Source organism: Lasioglossum baleicum, chromosome 8 (assembly GCF_051020765.1).
Source record: "Lasioglossum baleicum chromosome 8, iyLasBale1, whole genome shotgun sequence".
NCBI classification, from domain to species: Eukaryota; Metazoa; Arthropoda; class Insecta; order Hymenoptera; family Halictidae; genus Lasioglossum; species Lasioglossum baleicum.
Window position 1 is genome coordinate 3,941,513 of NC_134936.1, and position 22,081 is coordinate 3,963,593.

The 22,081-nt window shown below is 34.9% G+C and overlaps 1 protein-coding gene across 5 annotated transcripts in view; it reads left to right on the forward strand.

Moving 5' to 3' along the window:
• The first annotated feature begins 15,543 nt into the window (after positions 1-15,543).
• LOC143211668 (uncharacterized) overlaps positions 15,544-22,081 on the forward strand; it is a 267,501-nt gene continuing 260,963 nt past the window's right edge. The window contains exon 1 of one of the 5 annotated variants that reach the window (XM_076429526.1): positions 15,544-15,813. The gene's annotated coding sequence lies outside the window, so the exon portion shown is untranslated. The other 4 variants (XM_076429523.1, XM_076429522.1, XM_076429524.1 and 1 more) reach the window with 4 other exon arrangements.

Below are 22,081 nucleotides of genomic sequence, written 5' to 3' on the forward strand. Positions count from 1 at the left end.
CCAGACATACTTTCCTACTTTATACATATATCGATTGAAATATATAATTTTATATAACATAAACTGCGAAATTTCTATAAAGCCACATATTTTTTAAAGAAGTCGGTTCTAAATGAACAATAAGTTCTTTTTAATTTCTATATTAACAATTAGTAGAACTGCCATTTCTTCGAATAACTTCGAAAATGAGATGGGGCATTGACGAAATCAAACTTTGAAGTGTGTCTTCATGAATAGATGCCCATGCTTCGTTCAACGTTTTCCATAATTCATTAATAGTACTGTATTGCTTGCAATTGCCATAAACTTTCCTTGCGATTATCCCCCAAAGATTTTATATTGGGTTTAAATATGGGGAATGAGCTGGCCACGTCAAAACCCTGATATTTTTTTTTACCTAACCACTGCTTCGTGTAATTAACTTCCCGATTTTATAGGGAAGTTATTGTAATGAGCCCGAAAATCGAAAATCGATTTTTTAGCAGATCTTCACGTTTCATGGTCTCTCTCATTCCAGTCATTTTAGACTAATTTCAGCAAAATGTTCGTATGTGTGTGTGTGTGTGTGTGTGTGTGTGTGTGTGTGTGTGTGCGTGCGTCCGTGCGTATGTATTTCCGTGTGTATGGTAACAAATTTTTCGTTAACGTTTTCTGAAAAAGTAACAATGCGATCAGAATGACGAATAATGCAATCAATGTGCCCCGCTGTAACTTAGAGCTGATTAGATTTTGGTCCACTTTGGTCCAGTAGTTCTTTAGTTTTCTTAGTTTTTTTCGAAAGAAGTTCATTTAACAATGCAATTTATACGAGAGAACAGAAATTTTCCACCGAAAAAACGAACGTAATTACATAAACAATTTTTTAAAAAATATTTTTAAATTATTTTTTATTTAAAAAAAAAATTTTTTTTATGCAACTAATGCTAATGTTACCGCTTACAATTATCGAAAATTATCCCAATGCAAGAGTGAGTTAATCATCTCTACTCCCGAGAATACATTTTCAAAGAATATCGATGAAAGTAGAAAAAAAAATTTATGTAACACTCTTTAAAAATACAATCAGTTCAAAACGAATTATTAACTGAGATTAAATTGAAAATTAATATAAAATATATCAACGCGTCAACGCGCGCGGCAGCGCGCGTACCAAGTTCCCCTCCCACCACCTCTAAGCTGCCGAGTAGTTATTCTCGTTCGATAGTTTTGCGCTTATCCATATTGCCACCGCCACTGCCGCTCTCCCCGGTAACCGATGTCAACCAAAATTTTCATTTGAGCTAGATATAATGTCAACTAACTCTCATGTAAAAAGCAACTTTCTACCTAGCCTGGAACCTGAGATAAAAATACCCCTGTGACGGTTACAGAACCGATCTTTTTCGACTTTCCCCCGAAAATCGTACTCAAGATCGTGTCTGGCAGGAAGCGTCCCTAGATAACAGAATCGTATCTCGAGTCCCTTTTGACGAAGACCGAACTCTGGCTCGGTCTAATGGAAAACGACAAAAAAGGAGAGTCTGGCACTACGCGACTTTAGATAATTAATATATCACCCCACTCATTTTAGGGGTATATAAACCCGTGCGTCTCTGCACTCGGGGGCTAGTACACCGGTAGACACGCATCGCGTCACGTCGTGCTGTATCTCGAAAAGTCAATTCCTAGTTAGATCGGGCTAAAGTTCCCCTTCGAAACAACGTCAACCGTACAGATTCCGCGAGCTCGGTATAAAATCTGTTAGGCATTCCTTTACGATTGATTCGAGACCCCCACATTGCCAGTGCGTTACGACCGAGCACTTAGTTAGGTAATTATTCAGTTCTATTCTCTTTGATTAATTTCTTTCGCGACATATACACCATTGTAACACACGTCTTTAATTAGAATATATATTGTTTGTGTTCTTTGGTAAATTCGTGTAAACTCACTAAACCCATCGTTATCGTTCCTATATCCTAATCGAATAATTGAACGTTCCCACACGATACAATCTAACCGCTCGGATTGTATCAATTAGATTATACTTGTTACGAGGCCCACTAACAATTCCTAAAAAATCATCCAATCAGAGATTTATCCAACCTAGCGGCTCCCTGACAATCATATCAGGTTCGTCCGCACTTTATCCAACCTCCCAGCGGCTCCCCAATTACGCATTGGGTTCGCCCGCGCTGTTCTACTGCAATCCTAGCAGTCCACAGATTGCACCTCAGATTCACCTTCGATCATCGCACCTAGTGGCTCCCCAATTACACATTGGGTTCGTCCACGAAAACTGTACTATCCTTGCGGCTCCCTGACAATCGAATCAGGTTCGTCCGCATCCTAGCAATTCCCTGACAATCGTATCAGGTTCGTCCTCGCAATCTTCAATTCCCAGCGGCTCCCCAATTACGCATTGGGTTCGTCCGCACTTACTAACAAATTAAAATTTTATTCCTTGTGTATAAACACCTCGCCGGCCACTCAAGCTGCTCGCGGCCCTGGCTCGTAATACCCCAAAAACGCATAATTCTTGGAATATATATAGGAGGATCATGTTAATTCTAACCCACTTCCAGACAAGCTAGAAACTTGAAATTTTTGAATCAGGTGTCTTTTATATACAAACCAACAGGAAAAATCGAAAATCCCGAAAAAAAATTTTTTTTTCGAAAAACCCGTAAAAAAATTTTTTTTCCTTTAAATCCAAATACCACCTACGTCTTGTGGTTGGGCATACCCTATATTCTTTCGGTTAAAGCCTTTCGAAAATTTCGTTATTTTTGCGATAGGACACACCGTTCCCGAGATACAGCCATTTTTTAATTTTCAATTTTTTTTTTTCAAAAAATCAGAAGACCACATATGTCATGTGATTGGCCATACCGTATATGCTTCGCGTAAGGTCTGTCGAAAATTTCGTTATTTTTGCGGTAGGACGCACCGTTCCCGAGATACAGCCACGTGCGTGTTTTAAGTGAGATGCATCATGCTATTTTCTGCAAATTAACTTCCGTCTATAAATCCTCCGAATATCTGGCCATTTCTTACAAAAATAACATGATATCCAAACCAAAACACTTCGTGTAAAGGTTGACCAAGTTCTCCGGCCCATCCACTTCAGTGATATGAAGGATGGACCAAGTTCCTCTCGCCTATCAAAGTTGTGATATGATGGATGGATCAAGTTCCGCTTGCCTATAAGGGCTGTGATATCGGGAAAGACCAATTTCCAGAGGCCAATGATTGTTGCACTTACCTAATTCAAATTTTACAAACTAGGGAACTTGGTGTCTGCGCTGGCACTACTATTTTGACTTGCATGAGAAAAATTTATATCCGGATACGGCGCAGAAGGAGACGATTCTGCAGGAGACGAAGCAACGGCAGATTTAAAAAAATTCATAAGATTTTTGCTTGAGCACTTGGGAATCTGGATATAAACTTTTCTCATGCAAGTCAAAATAGTAGTGCCAGCGCAGACGCCAAGTTCCCTAGGTTGTAAAATTTGAATTAGGTAAGTGCAACAATCATTGGCCTCTGGGAATTGGTCTTTCCCGATATCACAGCCCTTATAGGCAAGAGGAACTTGATCCATCCATCATATCACAACTTTGATAGGCGAGAGGAACTTGATCCATCCATCATATCACAACTTTGATAGGCGAGAGGAACTTGGTCCATCCTTCATATCACTGAAGTGGATAGGCCGGGGAACTTGGTCAACCTTTACACGAAGTGTTTTGGTTTGGATGATAATTATTAATAACATTGATGTTGAAGACGGATTGGTTAATGGAGCATGCGGAATATTAAAATTTATTACTTTTCAAGAAAATACTATAATAAAATTCCGTCTATATTGTGGTTAGATCTTCAATTGCCCAGAGTGGGAGTGAAAGTAAGAACTCGTTATCGTGATTATATGAACAATGCAAATATTGATCAAAATTTAACACCAATTAATTTTCTTTTTTAATTCAAAGGACTACATACGTCATGAGGTTCGGCATACCCTATATGCCTTGGGTTGCGCCTTTTCAAAATTTCGTTATTTCTGCGATAGGACGCACCGTTTTCAGACATTAGCGTTTACTTACTAGTGTAACGTCTTAGTACGATAGTAATGGTGTTTTAGCATTATTTAAATTGAAATATCTTCTGAACCACTAACTTTTCGACATGCATAGGTTAGTACTTTTTTTATAACGAATGTCCAGCTGCATCGATTGATGTATTAAACCAAGGGAGCAACGAGCATACGATATTGGTTTAATGCGACGCCATATAGCAAACATTTACACTTAATAATGATAATAATATACTGCAACTAACGAATCGGGAAGTTCTTTGGGTGGCTCCTGGAGAGTCACACACCAAATCAAAAACATTAATAGCTATAGGTCCTACTAGCCATGCGTACCACTAACTCTTTCGCAAGAGCAGTCCTACCCGCGAGCAAAAACAACCCTACTCGCGAGCGAGCGAGCAACAATAACTCTCTAGTTTGATGTATGGATGGCAACGTTATCGTGTTGATAAATGAAGTTATCGTGTCCTATATCTTCAATAAATGTTATTAAAATTGTGTCTAATAATTCTGTATATTTTTCAGAATTCATTTTAGAAGTAATGTGACAGATTGGTGTCTTGGCGTCAGCTCTAAATGCAGCCCATATCGTTAATGTACCACCACCAAAGTTGCGAGTCATTGTTATGTCTTTTTTTTCCTTAAATCGTGGCAGTAATGTTGAAAACTATCTGGCACGTCTAAATCGAATTTATTTTCATCAGAAAAGATAACAAATTCCCATTCTTTGAACCAGGACATGTGTATTTTTGCAACATCAAGACGAGCCTGTTTATGGTCTGTTTTGAGTGCTGGTTTCTGCACCAATTTTGTCCAGGGAAATCGGTTGGAACTTTTTGAAATTTGTTGTACGCGTCTCGTAGTTACTGACAAATTTAAATCAACGCAAAGTTTCGCTCCACTTCTCAATTCTTTTGATGCAGATCTCATTAACAATGAATGCTGTCTCTTGCTCAGCTTTTGATTTCCCCCCTTTGGGGTGGTTTTTGCCATATTCTTTTCTCAAATTGACGTAATTATTTACAACGATACGTGATCGATTAATTTTGTATCCCTATATGCATCAATGGATGCCTTTTCTTCACTGGTGAACAATTGTCCTCGTGGCATTTTACTAATAAGAAATTAAAATATAACATAGGGTTAACTGTACTATTGCTGGTACTGCACTAGTTATTGGCATTTTTTATTTAAACGGCAAATACAGATTAAGAATTTCTGGTATAGAAAATCATTTTATATTGCTTCTTATTTATATTTCAAAGCAACGTTGCAAGTTTTCATAACAGAGATCCACATATGACTGTTAGCAACGCTTGCGGACAATCAGTAAGACCGATGGATGAGCACAGTGCAGTGTAAACAGTGTTTCGTTAAAATCTTCGTTACGAGTAAGTATACTTTATCGCTGTATAACTTAATTTCGGACTGTACTACAGATGTAATAAGTGCGTATATGATTAATTATAAATCAAATAACCTATTTAACGTTTCCTTCTTACTGTTTATCAGACACAACCTCTTTTCAGGTGCCAACGAATGGTTCATTTATTTGTATGGAAGTTTAATTAATTTGGACTTATGCCAATTACTAGATGTGGCGCGTATGCTGTGTTCGCACGACGTATATTGTATATCGATTATCGATCGATATGATCGAGCGTCCCCTAACCTAGACGCCGGATGGTTACGCATCGCGTATGGAACATGTGCTCTATCACAGTGTGATAAATCTTATTAAATATATTTATTCAGTTAATAGTTAGAAGTGCTTCTACTCATTTATGGACCACACTAGATATACAGTTTTGGATTTTTTTTTAATATTCCAAAAATTAATGCTTTGAATCATAAAAACAAATTAGAAATATGACTTTAATTCGTTGAAAGAAGTCTTATTATCAATTCTTGGCACTGCCAATCATTGTACATTGAAGGGGCCAATCACTATAGGTTAATAAGGTGCCAATCATTGCAATGGACATCAGAGAGTCAATCGTTGTACTATTTATTTACCTACTTGTGGAAATCACTCATATTGTTATATGTGACGAGAATTTCGTAGTCATTACTTGAAGCTGTTAGCATTTTTAATTTGTTTTATCTGTTTGTGTATTTGGAAATGGCTGCAGTAGAAAGAAAGATGCTAAAGATCGTATTCGAAATGATTCTTCCACCATGTAGATCATATAAAGATCTTCTCTTAAATAAACAAAAATAAATTATTTCAAATTTACACAAGGGGAAGATTCACCACAAAAAGAAGAGTTGAATCGTATGACTCATGTGAACCTTAAAATATTTTTCTGTTTTTTCTTTGAGCATTATCTTCGTCTCTTAAGTTATTTCTACATATTAAGCTGATGATATTAGTTCAGACGTAAATTATACATTATACAGAATTTAAACCTGCATGCAGTACAAACTATTTCCATTATTTATCTTTATTTAGTTAATAATTCCTATTCCGTTCTTCAGTGCCAATAACTGATACATGTTGTGCCAATAACTGTACCAAATGTGCCAATAACTGTACTATTTGTCTTACGATTGTTATTCAATGAATATATTTTATAATAAAAAATTTATGACTCTAAAAACTGTTTGATTTTGTAGAAAAATGTCTATTAGCTTATAATATGATAATATACAAAAAAAGATAAAAAGATTTTCACTAAGATTTTGGTTTAAGGTGCCAATCATTGTACAGTTTACCCTATTACGATTTCAATTTTACAGATCTATTTTTACGCAAATCCTTACTCTTCAATTGCAGTTACACTGCTTTTATTATACGTAGTTAGACTTATTCACTCAGAATCTAAGCACAAACTCAGTAGCTTTATAGAAATTTCGCTTCGTGCAGCAAAAGATGTAAACACACCCAAAAGGTGAACATTTCCGAGCAGATACTCGTAGATTGATGATTAGTATCAACTAAATATAATTGCAGATGCGAAAAAGTAGTAAACTTCACAATATCTTGTTAAGGTATAGGATTGAGTGGAGTCAAACTATCAAACACAGTCTAGTGAAAATAGGTAACTAAATACTTTTTATTGTAAAACGGTTATGTATAACTAACTATACCACGTATGTCCTGCCTATACCGACTCTCGTGTCGAACTGAACAAATTCACGTCTCGCGACTCGATCGTCGCATAGTGGGGTATTTGGCCTGTTTAGCGCGCCAAAAGTCGAAATTTTTACTTTGTTCAAAATGACTAAAACTTTTTACCCATATACCTGAATATGTATGCAAGTAATCTACAATAATATTTTTCCATAAACGGTACTATTTAGTAACCTATATGTAGATACTTGGAAGTAACATATTCTCGTGACCGAGAGAAGCATGGAAAAACTTGTGTTAAAGATCAAATCGATATAAAAACATACCTAGGATGTAAAGGAAGGTTTATAGAGTAATTTTACTGCTTTTTGTTTTATACTCTTCGGTGGTTTTGATAGAATAAACAATCAAAAGTGATATAATTTTTTTTCAGAAAATTAATATGTATCATGTAATAACTTTTTTTCTCAGCATAACACCTCTTTAATTTTTTGCGAGGTTAATCATTAGACATTGCTTTATACAATCCTGAAAAGTTTATATGCGATCTCATGCTGGAACATACCTTTTTATGCGATTTAGATCACTATGGCATGAACCGACCGTATATCATATGACTGATAATGATGAAATAACTGAGCTGTAGGTGATAGATACTTGGAAGTAAATGAAGGAAAATGAAAGTCATTACTGCTAGAATATTAATTTATACTATAAAAAAAAATTAATAAAAATTAATTAATATTTATAATATATTTTTTTTTTTACGAAAAAATGTTTGAAACAAAAGTTTAACAGTATTAACCTCAATATAAACTTCAATATATAAAACTTCGAAAAAATTTTGTTTAAAACAAAAAAACAAGGTCGCTTCGATTTTTTAAACATTAAGTTGTATTTTTGATTTGATAGTGTTGTAGCTGGTGTTAAGACGAATTCAACGATATATAATAGTATGACCTTCACACTATTAATAACGTCGCAATAGTTTTGGCGCGCTAAACAGGCCAAATACCCCACTGTGCGTCGCTTCGGCTGCTGATCGTCTTTTCGACCGCCGATCATCACTTCGAGGTGACACACACCACCACACATCACACATTACATTGTAACGGCATTCTTGGATCCTGAGTTTTCATTTCAGGACTGTTTTATTTCAACACTCTCCCTAAAGCTCAACATGCAAAAAAATTTACATTAGATTAACATTAGTTCCCAATATCCCTCCTACTTATAATTCCTAATTTCTTTACCAAATATACAAAACGCGGTTTACATAGTGCTTTCGTAAAAATATCAGCTAACTGCTCATCAGTCTTAACATATTTTATATCAATTTCGCTTTTATTATACAGATCACGTATGAAATGATATTTCACATCGATATATTTGCTTCTCTGGTGAAACTCCGGATTTTTTATTAATTTGATCGCACTCGTATTGTCTACCAATAATGTATAATGTACATTAATTTCGCATTCACTGAACAATTTCTTTAACCAGACAGTCTCTTTAACAGCTGATGCTGCACTAACATACTCAGCTTCTGTTGTAGACAATAATATACATTGTTGCCTCTTGCTCTGCCATGAGATGGCTGCATTCGCGTATTGACATACATACCCGACGTTGATTTACGTGTCTCTTTGTCTCCCGCATAATCTGCGTCACTATATGGCTTAAAATTACCGCCTTTAGTATAAAATAATCCTAATTCCCTTTAAGGTATCTTAGTATTCGCTTAACGAGTAGCCAATGCCCTTTGTTTGGTTTTTCTAGTGCTCTCGAAGCAATATTTACGGCATAGCTTATATCGGGCCGGCTAAATACCTGAAGAGACATAAGGCTACCTACGGCCTCCCTATAGGGCGCTTCACAATTGTTCCCTTCTGAATTACCAGCATCCCAACTTGCCTCTATTGGAGTACAGACACTATTTGCTTCCCATAAATTAAATTTTCGTAAAATACTTTCAATATATTTTGCCTGGTGTATAAAAATAGAACCATCCTTTAATCTAATTATTTCTCCGCCTAAGAAATTTGTTACTTTCTTCGTACTAGTTATTTTAAATTCTTTAGCTAATTCAGTAAAGAATTGATCTATTAAGCAATCCTGCGAAGTTGCTAAATGCCCATCATCTACATAAATAACCAAATACATTTTCCGGTCACCTTCTTTGTAAATATAAAAACAAGGATCAGCTGAGCTCTGATGAAACCCGAACTTTTTGAGAAAACTTGAGAAGTGTTCAGCCCAACAGCTTGGAGCTTGTTTTAACCCGTAAAGACTCTTTAATAGTTTACAAACCCGCATTGTCCCATCATTAAACCCTTCCGGTTGCATCATATAGATATTTTCTTCTAAATCTCCGAGATATAATCCATCATGAGCTGCAATGCTTAACAAAAATCTAACCGTATCAAAACGAGCAACAGGGCTAAATGTCTCTTTATAATCTATCCCTTCCTTTTGTGAATAGCCTTTAATAACTAATCGCGCTTTGAAACGTATTGTACTATCTTCATTAAATTTCTTTACGTAAACCCACCTACAAGTAATAACCTTCTGCTTCTCCGGTTTTTCTACAAGTATCCATGTTTTATTTTCATGCAAGGAGTTAATCTCATCCTGCATAGCTTTCATCCATTTATCTTTTCCCTTAGAGTTAATTGCATCATTATAATTTTTAGGTAACACTTCTGCCATAAATGTAATCGGGCACCCATAAAAATCAGTACGTTTAATATGTCGTCTATCGCGTAGTTCTCTTACATCTTTTTGCTCATTGTTAGTATTACTATCTGCTATTTCGTGATTAACTTCAACTGAATTACTAGCCTCATTATTTTCTTTTGAATTAGTAACAATCACTTCATTTGGGCATACCTTTTCTAATCTCAATATAACATCACAACTTAGAATTACATTTCTCAAGCCCGGAACAAAAATACCTTTGAGTTCCTTTGCGAAACCTTTGCAGTTCTCAATGTATCCAACAAGAAACCCTTTTAACGCCTTCTTATCCAACTTTCTCCTTTTTTTTCACAGGTACGTGAACATAGCACTCAGTCCCAAAAACTTTAAAATTATTAATGTTCGCGACTTTCCCATATCATAACTCGTAAGGAGTTTTATTCCCTTCTTTAGTCGGACCTGTTCGATTAATTACAAACACGGCGGTGTTCATTGCTTCCGCCCACAAAGACAAAGAAATTCCCGACTTAGAGTAAATCATTGATCTCGCTGCTTCTACTATAATACGGTTTTCGCGCTCCGCGACACCATTCTGCTCAGGTGTATGGAACAATATCGTATGTTTTATGCCTTTACTGTCCAAAAAATCTTTGACCTCTCTATTCTTAAATTCTCGTCCACCGTCTGTGTGAAACACTTTTATATTTTCGTTAAATTGATTTTCAATCTCGTTACAATATATTTTTAATTTATCAATTACTTCCGATTAATATCGAATGAAATAGATTGTTCTAAATCTCGAAAAATCGTCCTTGAAAATCACAAAATATAATTTTCTACCCATCGATTCTTGTTCCATAGGCCCACATACATCAGCATGTATAATTTCGCGAGGTTTTTTAGCGCGTTCAACATTCTCATGAAAACTTAATCTATGTTGCTTCCCGTAAGGACAGCCTTCACACACATCATTCTCATTCGAAACATTCACATTTATACCCACGTTTTGCAAAAAACTTCTCACGTGCCTTTTATTTTGATGACACAAACGCTCATGCCATAATTGCAATGAACCTGACTTATCCAACTTTAAATTTTTGTCGACCTTTTCAATTAAATTACATTTTTCGGCAATGCTACGCGCAAATTAATTTTATTGCATCACGCGTGAACAACCAGTTCTTTCCGCAATTAGTAATAGAGAAATTAACGCCTTTTTTCGCAACAACTTTAACAGAAAACAAATTTTGCTTTAATTCCGGTACAAACAATACCTCATGCATCACACCTTCGATCCATTCACCCCATTCACATACATTTCAATCTCTATCTTACCTTTACCATGCGCAGAAATATTTTCGCCATTGCTTATTCGTACTTTTAACGGTACCTCGAATTCCTCGAATTCACAAAACAATTCTCGTTGATACGTCATATGGTCCGTTGCTCCTGAGTCGATCAGCCAAAAATCATTGTCCTGCTCCATGTTGCAGCTCCCCAAAAACGCCTGTCTTTGCGTTAAATTGCGCCGTCCCTGATTCGAATTGATCCTCTGCATATTTGGCCTCTCTCTGAAGTTATCTCTTCTTTTAAAGCAATTTCTGCTTAGATGATTTCTTGAACCGCACGTAAAACAGCCAACACAATCTTGCTTCTTGTGTCCTTTATTTTCACTCGATTTAAACGGCTTCTTTTCAAATCTTGACTTTGTCACTAACGCTACCGTTTCTTTCTCAGCAGATTGTTCTTCTATCCTCATCTCTTCAGACATCAATCTCGCTGTTAGATTTTCAAGATTTTTCTTTGCTTCCTCAACAGAATTCCACGCACTATGAAAATGGTTAAATCTCTTCGACAATGTACATAAAATGCGTGTCACAAGCATTGAATCTGGCACTTGACTACCCAAACTCTTCATTTTTTACGCCAACTGCTCGACTTTTGACAAGTTGTGCGTAACGTTTTCACTTTCTTCCCACTTAAAATCGAAAAACTGTTTTTGTACTAATGACAGATTTTCCTCCGACTTGATGTCGTACACAGCGTTCAGCTTCTTCCACATTTCCCTGGCAGTTGTGCAGCTTAACAGCAAATCCAATGGTTTCTTCTCCACTGTCGTGACAATTAATTTTCTTGCAACCTTGTCTGCCTTCAAAAAGCTCTCCAGTTTTGCTTCGTAACCTTCAGCATTTACCGCCGGACGAACTAGCCTTTCTTCGCATACGTCAGCATATTGTCATCCTCCTCCAACAATGTACGTATGATAAAACGCCATTGCTGCCAATTATCCTTGTCCTTCAGCTTCTCGATTTTCAGATGTGTAGCTTCCATTTTGCCTCACACACTCTGCACTCTGCACTAACACAGTTATATCACTTGCTTTTAACACCCCTTTTTCACTAGATTACACTGGGTACATAACCTGTTAAGGTATAGGATTGAGTGGAATCAAACTATCAAACACAGTCTAGTGAAAATAGGTAACTAAATACTTTTTATTGTAAAACGGTTATGTATAACTAACTATACATACCAGTTATGTCCTGCCTATACCGACTCTCGTGTCGAACTGAACAAATTAGCGTCTCGCGACTCGATCGTCGCTTCGGCTGCTGATCGTCTTTTCGACCGCCGATCGTCACTTCGAGGTAACACACACCACCACACATCACACATTACATTGCAACGGATCCTTGGATCTCCATTCTTGGATCCTGAGTTTTCATTTCAGAACTGTTTTATTTCAACATATCTTTAAAAAAATACGTCGAAATATAGGTGGTTTTATGGAAATTTTGGGCACTGTATGTGTAAATGTTAAGAACAATTGAGGATTGTTCGACGTATAGTATCTCTAATGCGATAATCTATTAAAAAGATAGTCGTCTTAAACGCTTTTCCGGTACTGTATATTATGAAACCACCATTAAAATCGGTTTTCTGATATTCCAAATTGGCATGGAACGTGTTCAATTTTTTTTTAAAGTGGAACTTCTTTGCTGAGGTGGCTACAATTTTCTAGCGTTACGGAAGTGACGCGGTCGAGTGTTATGGAAGTGACGAAATTTCGCGAATATCCTCGAATAGTTTAACTAGTAACATTTTCATAATTAATTTACTAACTTTAAAGACTTCATTGGTGAACTTTTAAGATTGTAGAATGTAAAATGAAGCCTTGGCTACATTCCCATTTCAGTTTTATGCAGGTTTGATGCTTAAATTGTTAGTTATTAACAAATTTTGGAGAAGTAGTATGTTATGTATGTCTGTCCTTGTCGCACAGTTCGACCCTCCTTGTCTTATGCATTATGGGAACTTCCGAAACTAATCAGCCCGCGCAACAATTGTTAATAACGAATTAACCAGAGTTAATTTGTCAACATTTGCAATTGGATAACATAGAGTCAACCTTCAGCTACTTTCACATGCAGTTTCTCATCGGATTTTGTTCCGACTGAAAGATTTATAAACAATTATCCAAACCCTTGTTCTAAATTAACCTGAAAAATTTTGACACGTGTCAGGTAAGTAAAAAAACATACACGTGGAAAAGCACGCGCGGCAAAAGTGAAACTTCTTGCAGTCTAGTAATGTTTAGAAGTAAATTAAGATTGGAAATGGTACATAATCCTAATGAAGCGACAACAAGATCAGGAACAACTCTCGATGCAGTATTTGCAAGACATTTAGACAAAATTCAATCAAGAATATTTAGGGGAGGTGGTTGGGTTATGAGACGGGTTGGGTTGTGAAGAATCGTTTTTATCCATCGCGCAATCGCGATAATTCCAATCTGTTAGCTGTCAAATTTTTGTTTTGACGTCTGCTAGTTTTTGTGCTAGCACCGAGGTGTATAGACGTGTTGCTTATATTATATGATATTAGATACGGACATCGTGTGTAAAAATCAATTTCCAAAACTTTTACTCATTTTTTTAAAAACATTATTTTGTTGAGTGAATCAATTGAAAAAGGTGAGTGTGATGCAATTTCATTTAGTGTTTTCCTTACATTTTACAATGAAATATCGAGTTTTGCGCATATACGACAAACATAGTTTTTTTTCTGTCACATTCGGAATGGCAACATGGTTAGGTTATGAGACACCATAGTGGTTGGGTTGTGAGACACTAGTCTTTTTGTACTAGAAACGAACTAGAACTGTCAAATATCGTTGTTTGTGTTAGAATTAAATGTTTATTTGTCATTTAACGTTTGTTTTGGTTTATTTTTTGAATTTATAGTCATGTCAACTCCAAGAAACTCGCCCGCAAACAAAGAAATTAATTTTAATGCCGTGCTCAGTGCCGTTACAGATCATTTGCTGGAGAAGAAAGGCATAAGAAAGGCTGCCAAAGAATATGGCGTTGATAAGAGCACGTTACAGCGTTATGCGAAGAAAGTTGACAGCCATTTTGACGATATTTCCACAGCTTGCGATGAAGAATTGATGGAATTTTTGCGCATATCTCGTTTTTCACATGCAAACATTGTGACAGCGACTTGGATGACGAAGAGGAAGATGATTATCGAATCCTTCCATTCATTATATTCTTTTTTTACTTTTCTTCGCCATTCTTTGCTTTTCTTCAATTTTTTGCCATTCTTTTTAACTTCTTTGGCCACTTAATGTCTTTAAAATAAATAAAAATTCATTTTTGCTTAAAGTTACATGGGTTTTCCTTTATATTTTTCCACACACACTTTTAGTTGATTTTTTTCGAGTGTCTCACAACCCAACCACTTTTTTCAGGAAGCCAAAAAACATGTCCTCGGAAAATTGGCCATAAAATTTTACTTGTTGATCAATTCACTAAACATTTTTCGTATAAAAGTTTGCGTATTTTCTTCACCTTCCCAACGGTATATAAAACTCTTTGATATCTTCATCAAGCAAAAAGTTACAGGCCAAAAACAAAACCCGTCTCACAACCCAACCACCTCCCTTATATCATATTTTAGCTATCACAAGTCAATTGTTTCGATGATAGAATCATAGAAAATCATAGAACATAGAAAAAAATAATGAACGATCAAAATTTGCGACGCGAAGCAGAAGAGCGTATGGGAAATGCTATGAACTGTCTCTTTCTTTCCCATATGCTCTCCTTCTTTGCGTTGCAAATTTTGATCGTTCATTATTTTTTTCTATGTTCTATGATTTTCTATGATTCTATCATTGAAACAATTGGCTTATGATAGCTAAAATATGATATAAATATTCTTGATTCAATTTTGTCTAAATGTCTTGCAAATACTGCATCGAGAGTTGTTCCTGATCTTGTTGTCGCTTCATCAGGATTATTTACCATTTGCAATCTTAATTTACTTCTACACATTACCAGACTGCAAGAAGTTTTACTTCTGCCGCGCGTGGTTTTCCACGCGTGTTTTTTAATTTTATGACTTTGTCTTTAGAACACCGCATCTCTTCACAGAATCATCTGAAAAGAATAATATTTTGGATTTGGGAGTTTTAAAGAGTTGCCAGTTTATAGGGAAAAATTGTTTCGATACATTGAACGTGAAAAATTGACTTTGGCCCATAAAAAAGCGGGCTACTGGCCCACTGTGCGATGTGATTTATTGTCCGAATAAGTTGTCACTGACTCGGCAATCGGCGAACGGGCCTGACACGAGTGTGAATGCGCGTGCGCGGACGCGTAGCTACGCAAGAATCCGCGGTACTGATTGGTAAACGTCGAGACGCTCCGAAACAGCACGCTTACGTGCACCGTTCGCGTCGTCGTCAGTCTCGCGCCGAGCGTCGTTCAGTGCGTGTTATCGTTGTTGACGGTGGTATTTATTCGTGTTTTCGGAGCAACGAATCCGAATATTTCCGCGAATTTGAAAGCCAAGTAGCGGGTGTGCGTGACAGCCGGGAAACAAGTGCCACTTCCGGTGAAAACCAATCGAAAGTGCATCGGTAATTAATTCGTTTGCATTCGTCGATCACGGTTATTCGAAGGTTAGCATCCTTCCAGTTTTTGCAGGATCGAACGTTCCCGAGTTGTGAAAAATCATTGTGCAATTCGACTCCGATTGCGAACGCTGTTTTTCCTCTTCCGGTCATTTTCGCTATCGCGGTGCGAACTCCATATTTTCTTTATATCCTATAAAACTGGTCACCGATGGAATTTGTTATTGTTCGGCACGCTCAGTAGGTGATTTCTCGTGTTTCGTTTCACGCGGAACAGAAAAATGACTGTTGAGAAAGAATTTCTTCATGACGAAACCCAACAAAATAGTTTGAAATGTTCACTTCTTACGCGTAACTGTCTGAAACAAAAATACGTATCGAAGTGTTAGTTTGCTCACTGTTACACGCTGCTTAAGCCATATGTCATTAGTCGTACGAGGAACGTAAGTTCATCGACATTAATAATCTTTATAATTATCAGTCTGCGGATCTTTACGAAAAATACGCATTTTCCACCTGAGTTGCAGCAAACTCGGATGAAATAAAAATTGAATTTCTTTCTGAATGTGTTCCACAGGTTTAAAATACAACAGTATCTTTGAACTCTTTAACACTAACAATAAGCCTACCTCGAGGGGTCAAAGGACTCATTTAAAATTTTTGATTTGACAATTATTGGAATTGTAAAGGTGTATTCATTGGAATTTATTGAATATATTTTTTGACTCCTCTATACATTATTATGTGTAGTACAATTCGCACAAAATATAAATAAATTTAATCTTGTTATTATACACATCAGTCAGTCACTTTCGATCGTCTAATAGTAGAAGTTTAATACTAAACCGACGAGTTATAAAAGTAATTCGCGCGTACACGTTCCAAATAAAAAAAGTATTGGTACACATTTTTCTCATAAATATTAGGTTGTCCCAAAAGTTCCTTTCGGAATGCGTTCCTTCAGTGTTGCTAAATAAATACAAACAACGCGATAATCTTTATGTTGATGTTTTAGTACTTCCTAACATGAATTTGCATTTGTGCATGAATCGAAAACCAACTTTTGGGACAACCTAATATTTATTTAGCAATATTAAAGGAACACATTCCGAAAGAAACTTTTGGGACAACCTAATTTATTCCATCTTCTTGGATAACGATGCTCCACGTATTTGCTGTTATTGTTTTCACGTTAATGCTTCATTATATGTATAGTATGCTAACGTAATATTGTTGAACAAGGTTGTTATTATGAAATAATGTTTTACCATCTCGTTAACTGCGAAGTTTGGTCTTTTATTTCCACCAGTGTTCGGTCCTTGTAACAGAATGGCGTCGTCGAACTTTTTGTCAAATTATATCACGAGAAATTTGAAGGGAGCGCAGAAAAAGTGTTGATCGTATTAAAAGGTAGTTTGTACTGCTAGCGGGAATCTGAACGATGCTACTTCCTTCTATAGGGAGTTGTTAGTTTGAAATTCAACGCTTGGTTACTCAGACGAGTACGATTGACAATCAGCCGTGCAATTCCGTTCAATTCAGCCGACTGCTGCGACGAATTTCTCCAATAATTAAGCTCTTTGTTTGTTGAACTGCTCTGAATATTCCTGTCCTCGCAATTCGCCATGTACGTGTAACAATGTTTACTGGAAATTATTATTACCGCGCACATGTATATGTACAGCAGCGGACAAAAGTTTAAGACCACTATATTTTCAGTAGATCATCGCATTTTTTTAGAGATACAAAACGCTGTACAATTCCCAATTCAAGCAGAAACTGAACAGAAGCCGTGTAAAACTACGATTTTCAACATTTTTAATCGCTTCTGGCTCGTGTGTATGTTAATCGATTTCGATGAAATTTTCAGCATGTGTATATCTAACATAGATAGTTTAAATTTTCTTCAAGAACCCTAATTATAAATTATAATTTTTTGAGAAATCTTTTCTGCATATTATTTCATAAACCAATGCTTCTAATTGATTATAAAAAATCAGGTCGTTTGGTACAATCATAAAAAAGTTATTCTGTTTTAAAGGGCGTTCGAATACTTTCGTTACCCACTGTATATACTTTACTTAACAAAACACAAAAATTGCGGGAAAAAATAAAATACAAACAGCGCGGGAATTTATTACACAACCCAATATGTATGTTCGCACTTTATCTACGAAAAACCTAGACTCTTTCAAAACATAAACAGCGTTTGGCAGAATGCGCATGAAACTTCCACTGCTGTATTTGCTGCGGACATGAATTTATGACTTATTTATGGAAAAGATATTTATGTAAATATAAGTAACAATAATTTCTTCAAAAGTTAATATTTTGTGGGGTAACCGTTATTTTTAATGGCTGCAGCACAACTTTGTGGCATTGAATCAATTAGCTTTTCGCATTCTTCTATCGAAATGTTGTTCCACTGATTTTCAATTGCAGTGTAAAGGTCACTCAAATTTTTAGATTTATATTTGTGTACGTTCCTTTTAACAATGTTCCACAAGTTCTCAATCGGATTGAGATCCGGTGATTGTGATGGCTATGGTAAAACAGTAATATTTTCTTCTATAAAGTACTGCTTCACGATTTTAGAGATATGTTTGGCATCATTATCCTGCTGGAAGATGAAATTGTCTCCCATATATTCGCGTGCATAAGGTACCATGGTTTCATTCATAATGTCCAGATAATGAAGCTATTCCATAATGCCATTAATTTTTCGATATGGTCCTGGATCGTTTCGCGAGAATGATGCACACACCATTACACAAACACCACCGTGCTTGAGTGTTCCTACGGTGCAGTTTGGAATGTTTGGATTAAGATCTTCACCTTTGCGACGTCTGATTTATCGAATTCCGTCAGAAGATACTATATTGAACTTCGACACTTAAGAGCAATTGGGAACTATTAGACGTTCATCACTAATAAAATGCGATAAACAACTGAAAAGATAGTCGTCTTAAACTTTTGTTCGTTACTGTATGAATGAAGCTAATATCTTTTCTCAGTCAGTAGGAGAACAGCTGATGATCGTAGATATTATTTTTACTCTTACAAACACAGATTGTTCTTTTTCTTTTTATTAGTGTACAACGGACGGATATTCTGTAAACGGACAAAATATTGTGTAAATAAATATCGTATGAGAAGGAAACGGAGACTATACACCAGTACCGTTTTGGCAATTTTTGATCGAAAAAAGTATGACACTGAAACCAGACCTGGGCAAATTTTATTTGAAACTAGAGGGGAGTTGTTGCTCGCTCGCTTCGCGAGCTCGCGAAAGGGTTAGTGGCACGCATTTTCTTTTAACAGACATCGATAATATAAATTTCTATTGAAATATTGATTAAAAGCTGCGACGTTCTATTGAAATATTGATTAAAAGCTACGACGTTCGTTTTTTTGTTGTATTGAAATATGATTCTAAAAGCACTATTAGTTTTTCCCGAATTTTCCATTTTTCCTCGCAACTTTTACAATTTTTTTAAATCTACAAACCTGATTCGGACTACAACGAACATTTTTTTAAAAAAAATTAGCCAAATCGGTGCAGCCGTTCTCCCGTGATGTCGTGACCAACGAACAGCATTTGATTTTTATTTAAATAGATAGATATAGATATAGATATAGATATAGATATAGATATAGATATAGATATAGATATAGATATAGATATACATATAGATATACATATAGATATAGATGAGAATGCGAAATAACTACTTGGAATAATAGCAATTTAAAATAACAGTATTATTTATATTATTATTGATTTTACAATACATATATGTATTACAATATTTGTATTATTATTGTTTTCGATATTATTTGTATTATTTCGATATTTCAAGTTTGACGAAAGAAATAATTCTGAAAATAATATGCAACAAAGGGTTTCATTATAAACTGGACCCAAATGTGCTTTCAGAAACGCCCATGTCTGACTGAAACTATTATATTCCCAAATATTTAGTACAGATAATTAAGATTCTTCATGTTATATTCTGCAGAAACTCTGAAACTTCATTAATCGACTGCAGTTTGATAAATTATTCTTTCTATATAACTCCCAATTTATTAATTGTAATTAAATATAGAATATTGAGTAACAAATTCTCAAATGACGATTTTATTCTTAAACGCGTATATTAGATTACTTTTAATATCGATTACATTTCAATACAACTTCAGAGAAGGCTAATGTTGTTTTTTAGTGAGTATTGAATAAATTTACTTACCCAATGAATAATATGTAAATATTAGATTAGCAGTGTCTTGGTTAACATTAATCCATAGTGTTGTTAATTCATTAATCATTTGCACTCCTTTGTCGGGTTTGACTCGACATCGGAGAATGAAAAATGTAAATAAAACGGGTTCTTATATCTATTTGGTTCCTCCTTTATTTATTTGTCTTATATTATATTTTTTAGTTAAACACAAATATAAGTTGTACAAATATAAATTACAACAAAATTTGAGATCTATATTTAATATAATTATTAAACAAAATTGTTTAAAATAAGTAGCAGTCGAGGAACTGTCCTTTGTAAAAACACAACTGTCGAGTTAGGTAACAATAACAAGGGTAAAAAAAACAGTTTATTAAAATACGACAAGTCTGGATCGATACTCGCTGAACAATCGATGTAGACTCTCGCAGATCTCAGGTTATAGTAGGAAATTGTTGGCAATAAAATTGAAAAATAATCCGGAGTGCAAAGGGTTAATACCATTTTTAATTAAATCACATGAAGTCACATTTAATTAAATATGCGATTTAAGATTGCATATTTCATAAAATTTAATTGCCTAAAGAGCTGTACAAGGTGAATAAATACAACATAAAACTCGTTTCATTTGTATTCATAATATAATATTACTATTTAAATAATATTATTTGATTAAGATTAATTTATTCATCCAAATATTATATTAATATTTCGCCGTTATTACCAGCTTTTTAATTTGACAAATGAAAGAAGTATGGATGTCAGATACGGAAATTGTTTAAAATGATGTGGAAGTATTGTCGGTTGAAGATTTCTAACAGTATTTTACATGTGGAATAAATTGAAAAATGACGCGTTCGTTAAATTGGAAGTTTAATCCATCAGTGAGGGAAATGAAAATAATAATACAGAAATTGTTATTTAAATAGGTTTTTTGCAGTCTGTATTGACACGAACACCATTCGATTAAATGTAAAATTCACTTCCAAAATCAATTATTCTGCAGCAAAACCTTTGGCTGATTGATCGCCTATCTATCTCTTTCTTGCTGTATTCATAATTAAACTGCGAATGTAATAAGTTAATAAAACGCATAATTGTGTTATTATTAACTCGTTGCCGTATCATTTTCTTTACAGTTACAGTGATTAAAACGTCTTTATCCTCAAAAATGTCGTAGAAAAGAAAAGAAAATTTATATTTTTCGTATGGCTACATTTATTTTAATATTTTATTTCATTTAAAAAGAAAAGCGTGATGTTCATACTTATTAGACTTTGTTTGAAATCTTCATCACGAGTGTGACTCGTTAAAATAGGGCAAGCGGATAATGGAGTAAAATACTTAGACTTAATCAGAGTTATGTTCAATTACAATTACTTCACCAATTATAATTACAAATTAAATCAATTACATTGTATTCGACTATTTCGTAGTTTGAAATTCAGTCGCTTCATTCAATTCAATTATGTTGTAATTTGTAATTCTGGTCTCACTTTCAATTCAATTACAATGTAGTTTGTAATTCTGGTATCTTATTCAATTAAATTACAATCTAAATTGTAATTCTGGTCTCTTATACAATTAAATTACGATGTAATTTGTAATTTTGGTGTCGTATTCAATTAAATTACATTGTAATCCGATTTTACAATTGAAACACAATTACGAGGTACAGTGTAATTATGAAAATTACATAAAAGGTTTATATAAAATTATATAAAAGAAGAATATAAGGTGGAAAAGGAAGAAAAAGATTAGTAGCAATGATGAACATGGTATTATTCATAAATGCATATTGTGTGATAAAAAATAAACTTGTTTATTATGTACGTTTCAGAGAAGAAATGTAAATTGTAGAAAGACATAGGAGAAAATTACTACAGAAAAAGAAGTAACGCTATTTAACAGGATAGGCCAAAAACACGAACATTCTTTGTGTGGCACTAATCACTTATGCGGTCATATTAATTTTTATGGATACTCATTGTTTAAACATTTTGTCCCTAAGATTGCCGCATTTTCGAAAGTTGGTCATCGTCGCATAAGAAAACATCCTCATAAACATAAAATTG